Here is a 16,789-nt window from a genome sequence, read left to right as displayed (position 1 = left end):
TCAGGCTCTGTGCTGACAGTGCGGAGTCTGCTTGGGATTCTCTCTCTCCCTCTCTCTCAAAAATAAATGCTTAAAAAAGTTGTGGAGTGAATGAATCTGGCACAACACACTGCTTAGGGCAGGGGCTTCCTTACTGTGCACTGAATGAATATGCGAATACTTAGGGGAAGTTGCTTGCTAAGGTGATTGGTGGATAAATTCAAATCTGAGGGCACGAGTATTTTCTATTGCTCTAAGGCATTTATATCAGCTGCTGCGTTGAAAAGGCCAACCAGAGCCCAGCTCTCAACTTCTAGGACATTGTCTATCCATGCACCCAGGACAAAATCACTTGTGCTTTGTGACAGTGCCCCACCCCACCCCCTCTCCTGCCATGGTGCCTTATGGGGGCTGACATGCAATTATTGAGTGACATTTTCCTGGTGTCATCCAGGCTTTGAAAAACGAAGTTTCAAAAACACCCTGCCTGGGATCCACCTCTGAGGGGCCAGTAAATAAAAGTACCTCAATAAGGAAAGAAGACTGAAGACAAGAGACGCTTGAATCAGAAACTCAGATCTGGAACTCTGTAAGCGGGTTTAAGCACTTAGGCGGAAGGAAGTGCTCCAGAAGCAACAGGTCTGGGACATCTGGGGGTGGCACTGAGAACCAACACAGAGAATGTCTGGGGTTGCTCAAAGGAAAGGCGTTCCACCAGAACAGAATAAGTTAGTCACTTCAGAGGCTTGAGTTGAAACTTGACCTTGAGTAAATAAACACTGCTGACTGCTGGCCAAAACACTTAGCTGGAGAGTTTTATTCACCCCACTTGAACATGATGCCACAGTCAGAACCACGTGGGACCCAAGTCTACCCAGGAGCTCGGCTGCAGGGTATCTGGGACGTGAGTAGGGTGACCCTGAGGGGTGCTGAGAGGTTGAGAAGATGCTGAGTTCCCCCAGCGGCAGCACCACCCTGGGCCTGGGCCCTCCAGAGCCCTCAGCCAGTGTGGTCCTGTGGTAGGGAGCAGGCCTCCCACTAGCCAAAACACATCACCTCCGACTCTGTCACCTCATGACAACATCACAGAAGTATGGAGAAAGAGGGCAGTGTAGACCCCCCAAAGCAAGCTGGCATGCCATGGTGAGGTCTCAGCCCCCTTACGGTTTGGAGGCTTTTCCTATGACGTGAAAGCTCCAAATAAAGAATTTGGTTTTTTTCCAAACCCTGTGCCTTTTAAAGGTATGCCATTCCCCCAGCTAACGAACAGGGCGGAGAAAGCACCTCTTTCAGGGCTTTTGGGCAATGCCAGACGAGAGCAGACTCGTATGAAAAACTATCCGATGTCCCTTCCCTTGGCCAGGGAGGCAGGGTTCCCAGGATTTGGTACCTGCAGATCCTGACAGTCTGATACCCACACTCCCACCCTGCCTCTGCTCATTAGGTCCTTTGGTTCCTGTTTCCAAGGAGCCAGAAAGGACTGATCCACCCACCTCCATCCACCGAGGCTCCTGCTGAGGGATCCTGGCACCTAGGAGGCTCGAACACGTTTACACATCTGCCCCAGAGAACCACGGAGCCAGTGCTGTGGTTAGGTGGGTCAGGCTCCGATGTCTGATTCTGCCATTTTTTACTTTATTATGGGCTTCAGCTGTTTCATTTAGAAACTGAAAACCGAAATTTCCGTCTCCAGAATTGTCTCACACATTAAGACGAGGTTTATAAAGCTTAATAAATAGGGGTTAACTATCTTTTTCTTGTTCATTACTAACAGAAAAAGCAGGGGTTGGGATGGGGGGTAGGGATCTCCTGAAGCCCCACCCCACAGCCTTTTAGAATAAATTTCCAAATCCTTCCCAGCCCAGGAAGCTGGGCTTGGCCTGAGTTTGGTTCATTCTTTAGCTCTCTCGGCACATTCCCCAACACAGCCGGTGCCTTCCCGCCGCTGAGCCTTCAAACATGCTGTTCCCTGCGTTTGGCTGCTCCAACTCCTTCTCATCCCAAGTTCTAGTTGAAAAGGCTCATTCTTGGAAAAGCATATCTCAGACTGCCTTAATCCTGGTGCGGCTCTGATGGTCTGTCTCATGGCATACCGTTGTTTTCACTTACGGCGCTTACCACAGTTTCAAACTATGTGTTTGTTGTGTGTTGCACCCCTTCCTCCTCCAGGATCCTGCAAACTCCATTTGGCCAGATGCTGGGTCCAGTTCATTCACTGCTGTATCCCAGTGATACAGATAGACTCCTGGCACTAGCAAGGCCTTCCGATAATATTTGTTGAATTAATGTGTTGAAGAATTGAATCTCCAGCGAGCCAGGAGGAACCAGGCGCTACAAACAGCTTTCTAACAGCCCTCAACACCAGACTGGGGAGCCAGCAAAGCACTCCACACTTTCTGTTTTCCCAGAAAAACAATCGCCACCTCATTATCTGAAAGGCTGAAGCATCCTCCATTCACTCAATGCAGAATGTGCGTATCTGGGCCCGTGTTCCACTGGCTCGGGTCTCCTGGAAGATTGCTAGATCTCCAGAAGAGGCAAAAGCTCCTGGGGTGTAAAGAAGAGGGACGGGGAGGAAGGAATTTGTGAAAAGGCAATCACCTTGGACCAGGCACTTCACTTTCGATGGCATGCTGTTTGAACACTGTGCCCAGCGCAGCCCCACCTGGAACTTCCAGGCCTGCTCTTTCCGCACACCTGTCTGGGTGAAGGTAGGTTTTATTACACCCAGGCTAACTGTCTCAGTGCACTGAGAGGACATTTCTCTCAAATAAACATCATAACCCACTCTAAAAACATCAGTCAATAGGAATATCAGGGCTCCCCCAGCCCCACCACACCCAGGGGATGTTAGATCAGCCAGTGGAAGCAACTGTTGAGGCTTAAAAGCTGCAAGTCTGGGGTTGAGGCAGGGGCGGGGGGGGAAGTCCCCCTTTATAAGCAGGCAGTTCTTTGGCCACTGGGGCCCCCGTGTCCAGAAATACGGGTCTTCAAAGAGCAGAAGCACGTCTGCTGGCCAATTACAGAAGGCAGGCATGGGGAAGTGGGGGAGGTGAGCAGAGGCAGGGGCACCCACAGAGTGCAGCTTCAGTGGTTGATAACAGGGTTCCGCTTCAAATCCTGGGTGCAGCCTTTACTATTTGTTCACTTTGGACGAGTTCTTTCATCTCACTGAGCTTGGGTTGTCTCATCCGTAAAATGGGATAACCAGCACAGAGGGCTGTTGGGAAGATTAAATGCGCTAAAAAAAAAAAAAAAGGCACCACCACCACCACCACCACCAAATCCCCAAACCCTAAAACCTTTAGACCAGGGCTACACACAGTCAAATCTATGTAAGTGTTTGCTATTATTTAGGGTCTTTCAGATCAGACGCATCATCATTTCATTCCATCAAGCCTCAAACCAATGCTTCCACATAAGGTAGAGTTATCCATCCCCATTTTGCAGATACAAAAACTGAGACTCACGACTGTTAAGTACGTTAGCCAAAGCCACATAGCTCAAGGGGTGGCAAGACCAGCACTCTGACCCCAGTATCTGCGTAATCATTATCACAATAATTGGCATTTCCTGAAAGCCAGGTGGCTTATATCAATTACCTCATCAAATACGCAAAACCACTCGGTAAAGAAAGAATTCTTATAACTACTTGACAAAGGAGGACACAGGGTGAAGAGGTTAAGTATCTTGGCGAGCTCACACAGTTAAAGAACAAAGTAGGAGCTTGAGTTCAATTCTGACCCCAAAACCAGTTTCTTTCATTTACATCCTGCCTGTCTGTATTTGTTACAGATCTCATGTGTCCACTTGAAACCATGGATGTCCCTGAATTTATATTAAATGTAAAACACCTCCTTGTTAAACGGGGTCCATGAGTGGCTCCATCCCAATGAAGGAGCCTGCTGTCATGAACTGTAAGAAATAAGGATATCCCCAAAGAACAGCCTAGCTTTCCACCAAGTTCCTTCTAGAAGGTTTGGTTTGTGGTCATAGATAGCAATTGGGGAATGTGTTAAAACGGAGTATGGGAAGTTCTTAGCCATCTGGCTTTAATCTTTCGGGAATTAGAACACCACAGATATTTTCTCAAGTTAGTCATCACCTGCCATGGAAGGGTTTTCCCTAGCAACGCATGACTGTCCTACCCAGTTGCGTGTGCCTCTGAAAAACTCTATGTCCTCCCAACTCTTTTCTTCCCTTAGGTGAAGACACGTAAAGAGGCCAACTACCAACATCCTGAAACAAACAGAACAGTGGCGACTTTTCATGTTTTATTAAAATACCGACCTACTAATCTGTGCTAATCTGGTGCTCACTTGGCAATTACCTGGGCCCTTATGTTGACCTATTTATTAATACTTGAAACTATAGTTGTGAAACAAATTCCAAAGTGGCAGTTTACTAGGCTACCTTCCGTTTTTAACAAAGTGCAGTACAAAACTGCCTTGCTGGCTTTAGAGCAGCCCCTTGTTAGGGCACTGTGCCCCAGCAGAGGCCAGGACGCCCTCAGAGTGACCGCGCCCAGGCCTGCCTGACACAATGGCTCCAGAGGCTGGGGCGGGGGCGGGGGGATGACGAAGGCAGGGGTGGTGGTGAGCTTGGCTTGGCCAACTCCGCAAAGTGATCTCTGCCCACAGTTTGGTCTGCAGCAGTTCTAGATAAAACGCAGGGATAAAAATTCAAGCCAGGAAGTCTGGCTTCGACACACTTAACGGCACTGGGTAAAAACCATAAATTAACTGAAATGGCAGGGACTACTCATTTCTTACTACAACAGGCAAGTGTGGAAAAAACACTTGCCCTCAATGAGCATTATCTGATGCACCAAAGACTTTTCCTCAAAACAAAAGTTGAGACTTTGTGGATGGATGGAAAGAGGCCCTGCGGGTGGAACACAATTGACGTTGCCCAGGCGGTAAAAGGAAACAGGGCTTCTAGAAACGTGCAAAATATCTACAGCTTCTGCATGACAAAAACTCAGCACAAGTACAAATTTTAGCTTTTCTAATTTCATCTTGCCTAAAGTCGTCCCAAAAAAGAGAGCCGTAAAGTCAACTGGTAACGTAAACCTCAAGTCCCAGGCTTATGTCTTAAGGGTTGGAAGAAATAGTGAACTCTCCGGCTAAAAAGGGACATGAATTCGATAGTCTCACGTAAGCAAAAGTCAGCGATTGCACATATACGGCAAAAACACTTGATCCTAGTTTTCACATGACATCACTGGGCCGAATGCAATTGTCCAGTCCAAACAGTGCTATCGTCACTACAAGCGATCGTCAGGGGCACACACAGCGGGCCCCAGGGTGAGAGGTTCATCTGGGATGCAGCATCGACAGCTGTAGGATCTGGGTTCCCCTTCCCCAAATTCCTGACTGTTCTTGGTCACTGAAGAACGATGCGTTGTCCCCAAGCCAAGAGGCAGAGGCAGAACAGAAGCAGCCTAGGTATAGTCTGGGCAGGCTGCCAGGAGGAGAGCCACGTGTGTGTGCCCACATCAATTCTGAGACCCTACAGACAGCACAGCTTTCTTAGGAGCCCATTTTTCATAGAGGTGGCAGCGGGATGGAGAAGTCTTAGGATTAAGGGCTGCTTTTTTTTTTTTTTTTTTTTTTTTTTGGCAAGAAATTCATTCCTGTCACATGCAGTAAAGCTGTATTCCAGACCCATCAATAAACCCTGGGGGAAGGGGGTGGAGGGAACCAGTGGCTTGAAATTCCAGACCTCAAAGCACCCAGAGGCCCAAGAGGAAAGAAGCCTTTCCTTTAGCAGGGCCAGACAAGAGCAGGGGAATGGAGCGTGGAGGGAGACAGTTTCTACACAAACACCCCACCCCCCACTTCACGGCTGTGTCAAGTAAACAGCAGTGACAGCTGTGAGACACAAAGCACTGCCACTGTGCCTCATGACCACCACTCACAGAGCACCTGCCATACGTCACCTGCCCTGCCAGGCATTTGCTACTCACTATCTCGCTTAACTGTAAGAGTCCTCACACAGCTGTTATTTTTACCCCCAGTTTTCAGGTAACTTCCCTATGGTCACATCTCATAGAAGCGACAGAAACTGAATTTGGGCCCAGGTTTGTTGGGAGTCCGAAACTCTGAACTTACTTCTCCATTCCACAAAAATTAAATGTACTCTTCTTAAAATCTTTGGAAGGCCCTTCTTCTACCTCTAGGCTGTTGTTTGTTTTCAACCCACCTGTTAAAGCCGCCCCGCACGTGGGGTAGAACCGTGCGTCTTGCCCAATGGCGCTGCTTCTGGGATTACAGCTACTTGCCACCAACATCGCCCCCACGGTGAGGAAGGGTCCATCCAGTGAAATCCACTCCTCTCAGAAATCCACAGGAGAGGCACCCCGCCCTGGACATGATAGCACCCAGACGGGGGCTTTTGGAAGGACGGACAAACCCAACCCTGTGGCAACACCCGGCCTCATCCTTAAATCACCCAGAAGTCGCGGAGGCCGCGGATTTCCTGGTTTCCCCCAACTTCATTTCCAAGGCAACAATGGAGCAATTTCCCAGATGCAGAGTCAAGCGGGGATCGTAACCAGGCACGCCTTCTGTTTTTCACAATGTGCCCAAAGACTGACGAACATAAGAGGGTCTCTTCAATACACTATTCGCCCTGCCAAGCATAGTCTCGTTCCCCTTTTGGTGGCTCACAAAGCCTGAGGGAAGCCCGCCGCCAGGCCCCCAGGACCACACAGGACACTGGGTGCCGAGGGATCCGTCTGCAGCTGGACTCCATCAAGACCCCTGTGTGCCTTCCCACCTTCCTCAGCAGCCACGCTTTCTTCCGTCATTGGCTCCCAACCCTGGCTGCACATTGGAATCACCTGGGGAGTTTAAACGCTATCGAGGACTGGGTCCCAGCCCCAGGGATTCTGATGTAATGGGTCTGGGATGGGGCCAGGGCAGCTGCATTTTAAAAGTGCCCAGGCGATTCTAAGGTGCAGGCAGGATTGAGACACCCTAAGGAGGGAATCAGTGATTCTGCAGATGCTCAAGTTCGTCCCTCTGAACTTTCTCTGCATTCCTCAAACTGTCTGCACTTTTCCGACTCATTTCACCTGTAGCTCCTCTGTTACGGAACCAGGCTGGAACGCTGGCGGAGAAACCAAGCAGCACTCGGAGATCTTGGTGGATTGGAGATTTATTTAGCACCGGCGGGCCCAGAGGAGACCGTTTCTCCAAAGATCTGAGCCCCAAATGGAAGTGGGAAGGGCAATTTATAGCTGTCAGCTTCCGTATTCGTGGCGGGTTTTCGAGCGCGTGCGCGACAAACAGGGCAAGAAGAACCCGGAAGAGGGGTCTCTAAGCCAGAGACCAGAGCTTGTTTTAGCCCCATCGGCCATCTTTGGCGTACTTTATTCACTTCTCCAACATTTCCCCCCGCTTTGATGCCTTTTAAAAAAACTTTTAGCAGTCATCACCTTTCAGTTTTACAGGTTGGTACTCTCGGAAGGCTAAGATACGTGTAGTAGTTTGGCAAGCAACAGTGTTTTCAATAAAATGTACCACGGCATACAGTATACAGGGCCCGATGGATACAAGTAAAATTATGGAGAGGAGGGGCCCCTCCAGGGCAGGAAGCCAGGATGCCCAATCTGTGAGATTCCATCCTTCTTATTGATTGATACTTTCCTGTTGTCTACGTTGATTTTTTTTTTTTTTTTGAGTTCCTTAACCTTAGTTGTAACTGTTCCTGATTGGTTTACGAAATAGCAACATTCCTCCCCCAGAAAGATGCAGATCCCTCTTTTTTTCTGAAGTGACGAGGTGGAGGGACTTGCCGATTTTGGAGGGTCACTGCCGCCAGAGAGTTTATTTGGCTTTGTAAGGTTACCAGAGAATCTGCCACCTGTTCCATGTCTTCATTTATCTCTTGAGATAGTCTATGGTATAGTCCTACGGATGAACCTATGCCCCCAATTCTGGTTCCTATTCCTGTCGCAATTCCTGCTCCTATCAGAACGGGTAGCAGGATTGCCTGTTTAGCCAGGCACTTGGGGCTGAAGGCTGTTAGGAACTGATCTTCAGTGTATACGGATACCTCTGGGGTTAGGAAGACGGAATAACATATCTGAGTCCAGTTGGCTTCTAAGCATTGGTAGGCCAAATTAGAACACAGATAGAACACTCCAGGGGTTGAACATAGGGTTCAAATATAACCTTCTTCTTTAAGGTTATATTTTTTGCACATAGAGAGGTACCATTCATACCTCCAGGGACTGTACAGGTTAGATTGTCGGTATTTGTGAGACGGACCCCAGTGGCCAGGGGTCCAATTAAGACAGAGGTGTTGGTTTTGAGATTTTCAGGAGCTTCCCAGGTCAAAGGGATGGGAGTGGCTAAGTGAGCCCTCCGGCTGAGGGGCAAGCACATCCAACAGGTTTGGATGTGATTATGTATTTTATGGAGGACTTGTAGTGTTGGCCCAAGGCTGGAGTGGGGAATTGGTAAGCATCTGATTGAGGGCTGAAAGGTTCAAACCCTGGTAGGCTGCCCAGGGAGCGGTTGCCTTTACGGCTTGTATTACCCCATCCTGGCTATCCTTTATAACTTTTTGAAGGGCCCTGTCTTGCACCCCTCCCCCATCCGAGATCCCCCACTGAGGAAGGTAACTGTAGCAAGCTCGCTTCCCTCTCTGGAGGCCCTTGTTGTGACATGGGTTCCTGATATTTTGGGTTATCTCTACGGTCCAATACTTAGCCCTTGGGGCACTGGGTGACCGACAGAGAGTGGGTGTTTCTCCCTGGTAGCAATCTTTGTGGAGGGAGGTGAAGGTGCTGAATGCCCTTGACCCCCTTATTGTCATATAACAATCCTGGGGGCAAAGTGGGTAAGCGGCAGTTGTGAGGGTGAGAGACGTTATCATAGTATACAGGCAATACTTAATAATCTTCCCATCCAGAGGAGGTATGTGAGGCCCAGCATGCATCTTTTGTCCCATGTCTAGCTTGTTGATGCAGTCTCTATCAGCCCAACAGTAAGAAGTAAGATCAGGGCTATGACACCAGTAAGGGGCAAGGGCTGGCAGAGTTGCATCTGAACCCCTGGGCTTGGTCCATGGGTTGATTTCTCAAGCTTCTGCCGTGTACAGGCCAGCCAGCTTCTGGGCTGTGGCTGGAGCAGGGCTGGAGGTCTCAGGGGCCAGTTTCCCTTTTGAGGGTCAGTTTAAGCAGGTTGACTGGATCTGGATCACTTCGCCAGGTTGTGGGTTCTTCTGAGTTGGCCTTCTTAACTCTGGAGTGATGGACCCAAGGGGTGATACCGGAAACTTTAAGGGCTGCAGGAGTTGTTAGAATAACAGTATGAGGCCCAGTCCACCATGGTTTAAGACGTTCCCTCTTTCAATCTTTGACCCATACAGAGTCTTCTGGCAGAAAGGGGTGAACGGGGGTCCCTAAGGAAGTTGGGGCCCTCTCTATGGTGTATCTCTATAACTTGTTTAGGACTGCCCCCGAGGTCTGGAGCTGTTCTCTTATTCCCTTGTCTTCAGTCTGGTGTAGGTCTCCTGGGAGTTTTTTTAAACATGGGGCAGGGGTCGCCCATATAATAACTCGAAAGGGGAGAATCCTAGTGCCCCAGGCGTGCATCGGGCACACAAGAGGGCCAGTGGTAGAAAATCTGGCCATGGGAGATTAGTCTCTTGGTGGAACTTAGCCAGGGTTTCCTTGGAGGGTGCGATTCATCTGCTCTACTTTCCCTGAGCTCTGGGGTCAGTAAGCAGGTGTGCAGTTTCCAGGTAATGTTGAGGGACTTTGTCAGGGTTTGTATAATGTCTGCCACAAATGCAGGTCCCTTATCACTGTGTATGGTTAAGGGTAGGCCAAACCGAGGCACAATCTCCCGTAGAAGAGCTTTGGCCACCTCGCGACTTCGTTCCGTTCTGGTCGGGAATGCTTCGACCCATCCTGAATATGTGCAGATTATTACAAGCAAGTACCTGAACCCTTTATTTGGTTGTATGTCGGTAAAGTCCACCTCTAAGTCTTCAAAAGGGGCGGCCCCCATCCTTTGTGGGCCAGGCGGGGGCCGAGGGGCAGACCGAGCATTGTTTTTGGCACACGTTACACATTGTTCACGGACAGCTCGGCATAATGCTGGCAGCTGGCTGATACAGTAGGTCTTTTTTGAGGAGGGCCTCTAGAGCAGTTTTTCCTTGGTGCCTGAGCTGGTGATACTCCTTCACTAGGTGTCTTCCCATAGATGACGGGACAAAGATGTGCCCATTTGGCATGACCCACCATCCCTCTTTGTTTAGTGTGCCTCTTTCTGTCGAGGCCCAACTTTTCTTCTCGTTTGTATACAGGGGTGGGGAGACTTCCCTCTGGGGTGCGAGAGTCATAGTGTAGGTAGGAGCTTCGCCTGGGTCACCACAGGCGGCCACGCTCACTGTTTTGTCAGCCAGGTGATTTCCTTGAGATCTGGGGTTGTCTCCTTTCTGATGTCCCTTACAGTGTAGGATAGCTACCTTGTCTGGCAGCCATACAGCCTCAAGAAGCTTTAGTATTTAGTATTTTTGATAGTGTTCCCTGCAGCAGTAAGGAGGCCTTTTTCTTTATAGATGGCCCCATGTACATGCACAGTAGCGAAGGCATAACGGGAATCAGTGTAGATGGTAACTCGTTTACCTTTGCTAAGGATGAAGGCTCAGGTTAAGGCTTACAGTTCAGCTAGTTGTGCCGACCATCCTTCCGGCAAGGCCTTGGCTTCCAGAACTTCGGTGGTTGTGGTTACTGCATATCCTGCTCTACGGCTGCCCTCTTGTAAATAGCCGCTCCCATCACTGAACAGGGTGATCTCTGGGCTTGTTATAGCCTGGTGTTAGAGGTCCAGGCGGCTGGCTTAGACTTTATCCACTACTTGGGAACAGTCATGGTCGGGTTCTCCCTCCTCCGTGGGAAGGAAGGTGGCTGGGTTTGGTGTTCTTACTGTTTCAAGAGTGACCCTTGGGTTTTCATAGAGAAGGCCTTGATATTGTGCCAGCCGAGAATTGGAGAGAAAACTAGATCACCGGGTGCTCATGAGGGACACGACCGCGTGTGGGACGTTAACATTAAGTGTTTGTCCCAGTGTCAGTTTGTCCGCCTCCTTAATGAGCAGGACTGTGGCTGCCAGCACTCTGAGGCACGGTGGCCATCCTGCAGCCACAGGATCAAGTTTTTTTGACAGGTAGGCTACTGGCCTCTCTCCAAGTTTGGAGACAAGATCCCAGCCCAGGAGAGGAATCAGGCAGCCAGGTAAGTAGAAGAACTCATGTCGGACCTTGTGACCCCCAAGTTCACATTGTCGAGCTTGACAGAAGGGCTATTGTATTGCCTGTGTCCTACTAGCCCCAAGCATGGTTGCTGTTTTTTGGCTGAAAGGGGCCACCGGGGAAGTGACAACCAAGTGTTCAGCCACAGTGTCAACCATGAAAGTTATTGTTCGGCCCCCTACTTTTTTTTTTTAATTTTTTAAATTTACATCCAAATTAGTTAGCATATGTTGCAACAGTGATTTCAGGAGTAGATTCCTTAAGCCCCTTACCCATTTAGCCCATCCCCCCTCCCACAACCCCTCCAGTAACCCTCTGTTTGTTCTCCACATTTAAGAGTCCCTTATGTTTTGTCTCCCTCCCTGTTTTTATATTATTTTTGGTTCCCTTCCCTTATGTTCATCTGTTTTCTCTCTTAAAGTCCTCATATGAGTGAAGTTACATGATATTTGTCTTTCTCTGACTAATTTCGCTTAGCATAATACCCTCCAGTTCCATCCATGTAGTTGCAAATGGCAAGATTTCATTCTTTTTGATTGCCGAGAAATACTCCATTGTATATATCTATACCACATCTTATTTATCCATTCATCCATCGATGGACAGTTGGGCTCTTTCCATACTTTGGCTATTATTGATAGTGCTGCTATAAACATGGGGGTGCGTGTGTCCCTTTGAAACAGCACACTTGTATCCCTTGGATAAATACGTAGTAGTGCAATTGCTGGGCCGTAGGGTAGTTCTATTTTTAATTTTTTGAGGAACCTCCATACTGTTTTCCAGAGTCGCTGCACCAGCTTGCATTCCCACCAACAATGCAAAAGAGATCCTCTTTCTCCACATCCTCACCAACATCTGTTGTTGCCTGAGTTGTTAATGTTGGCCATTCTGACAGGTATAAGGTGGTATCTCATTGTGGTTTTGATTTGTATTTCCCTGATGATGAGTGATGTTGAGCATCTTTTCATGTGTCGGTTGGCCATCTGGATGTCTTCTTCGGAGGAGTGTGTATTCATGTCTTTTGCCTATTTCTTCACTGGATTATTTATTTTTTGGGTGTTGAGTTTGATAAGTTCTTTATAGATTTTGGATACTAATCCTTTACCTGATATGTCATTTGCAAATATCTTCTCCCATTCTGTCACTTGCCTTTTAGTTTTGCCGATTGTTTCCTTTGCTGTGCAGAAGCTTTTTATTTTGATGAGGTCCCAATAGTTCATTTTTGCTTTTGTTTCCCTTGCCTCCAGAGACGTGTTGAGTAAGAAGTTGCTGCGGCCAAGATCAAAGAGGTTTTTGCCTGCTTTCTCCTCGAGGATTTTGATGGCTTCCTGTCTTACATTGAGGTCTTTCATCCATTTTGAGTTTATTTTTGTGTATGGTGTAAGAAAGTGGTCCAGGTTCATTCTTCTGCATGTCGCTGTCGAGTTTTCCCAGCACCACTTGCTGAAGAGACTGTCTTTATTCCATTGGATATTCTTTCCTGCATTGTCAGAGATTAGTTGGCCATATGTTTGTGGGTCCATTTCTGGGTTCTCTATTCTGTTCCACTGGTCTGAGTGTCTGTTTTTGTGCCAGTACCATACTGTCTTGAGGATTACAGCTTTGTGGTACAGCTTGAAGCCTGGGATTGTGATGCCTCCTGCTTTGGTTTTCTTTTTCAAGATTGCTTTGGCTATTCGGGGTCATTTCTGGTTCCATACAAATTTTAGGATTGTTTGTTCTAGCTCTGTGAAGAATGCTGGTGTTAGTCTGATAGAGATTGCACTGAATATGTAGATTGCTTTGGGTAGTATCGACATTTTAACAATATTTGTTCTTCCTATCTAGGAGCATGGAATCTTTTTTCCATTTTTTTGTGTCTTCTTCAATTTCTTTCATAAGCTTTCTATAGTTTTCATTGTATAGATTTTTCACCTCTTTGGTTAGATTTATTCCTAGGTATTTTATGGTTTTTGGTGCAATTGTAAATGGGACTGATTCCTTGATTTCTCTTTCTGTTGCTTCATTGTTGGTGAATAGGAATGCAACCGATTTCTGTGCGTTGATTTTATATACTGCAACTTTGCTGAATTCATAAATCGGTTCTAGCAGTTTTTGGCAGAATCTTTTGGGTTTTCCATATAGAGTCTCCTCCTGGGTGGTCTGGATGACTTTTATTTCTTTGTGTTGTCTGATTGCAGAGGCTAAGACTTCCAATACTATGTTGAATAACAGTGGTGAGAGTGTACATCCCTGTCTTGTTCCTGACCTTAGGAGGAAAGATCTGATTTTCCCCATTGAGGATGATATTAGCATTGGGTCGTTCATATGTGACTTTTATGATTTCAAGGTATGATCCTTCTATCCCTACTTTCTTGAGGGTTTTTTATCAAGAAAGGATGCTGTATTTTGTCACATGCTTTCTCTGCATCTATTGAGAGGATCATACAGTTCTTGTCCTTTCTTTTATTGACATGATGAATCACGTTAACTGTTTTGAGGATATTGAACCAGCCCTCCATCCCAGGTATAAATCCCACTTGGTCATGGTGAATAATTGTTTTAATGTATTGTTGGATCTGGTTGGCTAATATCTTGTTGAGGATTTTTGCATCCATGTTCATCAGGGAAATCGGTCTATAGTTCTCCTTTTTAGTGGGGTCTCTGGTTTTGGAATCAAGGTAATGCTGGCCTCATAGAAAGAGTTTGGAAGTTTTCCTTCCATTTCTATTTTTTGAAACAGCTTCAAGAAAATAGGTGTTAACTAAATGTTTGGTGGAATTCCCCTGGAAAGCCATCTAGCCCTGGACTCTTGTTTTTTTTTGGGAGATTTTTGATTACTAATTCTATTTGTTTACTGGTTATGGGTCTGTTTCTATTTCAGTTTTGCTAGTGTATATGTTTCTAGGAATTTGTCCATTTCTTCCAGATTGCCCATTTTATTGGCATATAATTGCTCATAATATTCTCTTATTGTTTTTATTTCTGCTGTGTTGGTTGTGATCTCTCTTCTTTCATTCTTGACTTTATTTATTTGGGTCCTTTCCTTTTTCTTTATGATCAAACTGGCTCGTGGTTTATCAATTTTGTTAATTCTTTCAAAGAACCAGCTTCTGGTTTCATTGATCTGTTTTGTTTTGGTTTTGGTTTTGGTTTTGGTTTTGGTTTTGATAGCATTAATTTCTGCTCTAATCTTTATTATTTCCTGTCTTCTGCTGGTTTGGGTTTTTATTTGCTGTTCTTTTTCCAGCTCTTTAAGGTGTAAGGTTAGGTTGTGTACCTAAGATCTTTCTTCCTTCTTTAGAAGACCTGGATTGCTATATATTTTCCTTTTATGACTGCCTTTGCTGCATCCCAGAGGTTTGGGGTTGTGGTGTTATCATTTTCATTGGCTTCCATGTACTTTTTAATTTCCTCTTTAACTTCTTAGTTGTCAGCCCCCTACTTTCATTTTGACTGTGGGCTCATGCAGCCCAGAGAGAAAAAGCCCGGTCCCCCTCAGTCCGATTCTATCCTGGCCAGACTAACGAGGTTCTCTCCTCGAGGTTCTTCCCGATATTGGCTGGGTTTTGAGGGCCCCTTCCAATTTGGACATTCATTCTTCCACTGTCCCTTCTCTTTGCAGTATACACATTGGTCCTTTGCTAAGGGGGCTCTGGGCTTCCCCTCTTTTGATGGTTGGGGTCTTCCCATCTTTGCAGTGTCTGTTTCTTTTAGTGTTGCTGCGAGAAGAGTGGCCTTCTCTCTGCTTCTCTTTCGGCTGCGACTTCTCTGTTTACGAAAACTTTATTGGCGACCTCTATCAGCTGAGTGATATTCATCCCAGCACAGCCCTCTAACTTCTGGAGTTTTCTTCTGATATCTGGGGCAGCCTGTGCCACAAAGGAGGTATTTACCATTTGTTGACTTTCTGGTGCCCCATGGTCAAACGGGATGTATGCATGGTATGCCTACATAGTTTTTTACAGTAGTCTCTGGGAGACTCCCCAGGCTGCTGTGTGACTGACGATATTTTAGTCATGTTCATGGGCTTTTTTCTTCCAGCTCGGATTCCCCAAAGGAGGGTTTCCTGATATCACCAGATATGGCCTTGTCCTTCTTCTGTCGTGAAATCCCATGTTGGGTGTTCTTCAGGCGCAGCAGCTTGAGCCCAGACAGCAGGGTCATTGATCCCTGGAGGTGTGTGATTTTTTAGATACTGTCGTGTTTCTATACTTCTTCTTTTTTCTGTATTAAACAGAGTATGGAGTAACTGTTGACAATCTTCCCAAGTCGGTTGGTGGGTCTGGAAGAGGGACTCCATCAAGTTGACTGTTGCTTGTGGCTTTTCAGAGTATGATGGAGTGTTGTGTTTCCCATTGAGGAGGTTGGTTGTAGAGGAAGGTTGATAATACATCATGGAACGGCTGGCTGGACTGTTCCATCCTCATTCTGTCTTTCAGGCTCTCTCATCTCCCTTACAGGCATTTGGAGAGTGTCAGGTCTGGGTCTGGGGCACAGTCTGGCTGCTGGCCCTGGTTGGGGAGGGTTCTCCGGGTCTGGGAGTAGAGGAGAGATGGGCGGCACATCCGTCCGTCCGTCCCCGTCCGGTAGAGGAGAGACAGACAGAGGAGGAGTTTCAAGCTTAGGGTCAGCGGGGAGGGAGCCCGGTGAGTCATAAGGTGGTGGAAAGACGGGATCTTCCTCCAGGTCTCCTGAAAACACTAGGGGAGCAGTAGGTTGCTTCTTTGGTTTCCTGGGTGAGTCTCTTGATAAGGCAGCTAAAACCTTTGCCTGACTCTGCTTGCTATGGATGAATCGCACCCAAGGCGGAGGATTGGGCAATTTCAAGCCAGAAGTCAATGTATGGAAATTGATCAGGGTGACCTGGGTTCCCAGTGACCATCAGCCAAACCCACCGCGCCACTGGAGCATCTAATGTCCCTTCCGGGGGTCATCCTACATTGAACATGGGCCATTCTAGTTCACAAAAGGTCCTTAACTTCCTGGGTGTCATTTTCACCCCATAATTGCCTGAAAATCCCTTTGAAAAATGTTTTCAGCATGACCTCTAAAATCACAGGCTTATTCTGTTTTGATCCCATTATTAATTCCTTTCTTGTGTTCAGTGTGGAGGAGACAGACAAAGGGAGGGTATCCCGTCAAATGAGAGGACCAATCAGATACTCCACTGGTCATGTTCAGGAGGGAAACTTTAGGTGAGGCTTGGCCGAAGTGGACTCAGCTTTGTGACTTGCGATCGGAGTCTAATCCAATGCCACCCTGGACCGTATGCCTTTCACCGCCACACAGGTGAGCCCACTCAGACTCCATAGACTTTTGGGGACCTTAAGGGTGTCCATCAGTGGAGCTACAAACTCAAACTCAACTGGCAAGTCTGGCCGAGCCACACATTCACACACATACACACCAGAGGCTATTACATTCCCTCCCACAAATTTTTCTACCTGTGAGACCACTAAGGTCTCTGGGGAGTGATCAGGTCCCCTTTCCATCCTTTTGGGTGGGCCTGACTACTTTGGGGCCCTGGCCTTACCGGTTCCAACATCCTGTCCAGGTC

General features: G+C 47.3%; 1 protein-coding gene across 6 annotated transcripts in view; it reads right to left on the bottom strand.

The window, feature by feature from the left end:
* The window catches only part of NOD1 (nucleotide binding oligomerization domain containing 1), a 77,336-nt gene that overhangs the window by 59,534 nt on the left and 1,013 nt on the right, over window positions 1–16,789 (bottom strand). The window lies entirely within an intron of this gene.

The sequence above is a fragment of the Acinonyx jubatus genome, chromosome A2, assembly GCF_027475565.1.
Source record: "Acinonyx jubatus isolate Ajub_Pintada_27869175 chromosome A2, VMU_Ajub_asm_v1.0, whole genome shotgun sequence".
Taxonomy (NCBI): domain Eukaryota; kingdom Metazoa; phylum Chordata; class Mammalia; order Carnivora; family Felidae; genus Acinonyx; species Acinonyx jubatus.
The sequence above is the reverse complement of the archived record's forward strand: the minus strand, read 5'-3'. Positions and strand labels throughout refer to the sequence as shown.